Source organism: Salvia hispanica, chromosome 1 (genome assembly GCF_023119035.1).
Source record: "Salvia hispanica cultivar TCC Black 2014 chromosome 1, UniMelb_Shisp_WGS_1.0, whole genome shotgun sequence".
In the NCBI taxonomy this organism is placed as follows: domain Eukaryota; kingdom Viridiplantae; phylum Streptophyta; class Magnoliopsida; order Lamiales; family Lamiaceae; genus Salvia; species Salvia hispanica.
The window spans coordinates 29,696,998-29,698,127 of NC_062965.1; positions in this window are offsets into that span (position 1 = coordinate 29,696,998).

A 1,130-nucleotide genomic window follows, 5' to 3' on the forward strand; every position below is an offset into this window, starting at 1 on the left:
ATAAATTTAAATTAATTAATGTCTGGAACGGTCATAAAGACACGTGAAATGTTTAACCATTCAACTAATTAATCGTGGCCGTGTACCAAACTTCTGTACAAATAAGTCTAGGGTTCAATACTCGTGTGGGGATTTTAATACTTCAACATCCTAATCATAATGCTAATTTAATACTACTACTTACTATTCTGTAATAACGAATTATGTGTACTCACCGCAAAAAACTTTATCTTTTTTGCATACAGAAATTGAGACGCAGTTCTTAGTGTATAACTTTTTTAAAAAATAATTATAATTTAGGTCGCAAAAGAATGTTATAGGATGTTTCTATTTATGTCCCCTAATTTTAGTTGGGACACTAACAATAACAACGATTTATGAAGCGTTTATGGTATAATTAGACACACAAATTAGAGTCCTTAATAACATTAAAAAGTGTCCGAACTAATTTTACATTTAATTTCTCATATATTGTTAACTAAAATCATACATAACAAAAAACTTACTATCTTTTAAGAACATAAAAATTGAAAAAAAAATAACAACAATTTAGGATGCATGAGAAAGCGTTCTTAAATTAAGGACGAATTAACTTAATCTTTTTGTATTTTTATGACGCTTCCATTTGCGTTTTCTAATTTTAGTTGGGACACCAACAATAAAGAAACTTTTTGAATCGTTTTGGACGTATTTAGAAACACAAATTTGCGTCTTTAAGTGCATTAAAAAATGATCTTTAACAATTTTTTTTATTGTAGTGATGCATAGTTCGCTTGATAGGGTGATTTCGTACAAAATTTTAATAATATAGGGTCATACTTCAATTTTTTCAAAAGATTGCCTCGTATATTTAGCATAAGATGATTTGAAGTTAGGAGTTAGGACCAATTATTATTAATTCGTGTGAGTTATGACTTTATCTTTTGAAAATATAGATAAATAACATGTGGATTATGTAAGTTCATGAAGAATTTTAACTAAAAATATCAATGGATTTTGTTATTGATTTTAATATATTTATACTGTGAAATTTGTGATTAATTTTAGTAACACTAAAAAAAAGGTTGTTATACCATCATAAAAAAAACAAACATAGATCCTTTGAAATTATTTAATCTAAATTATTCAAC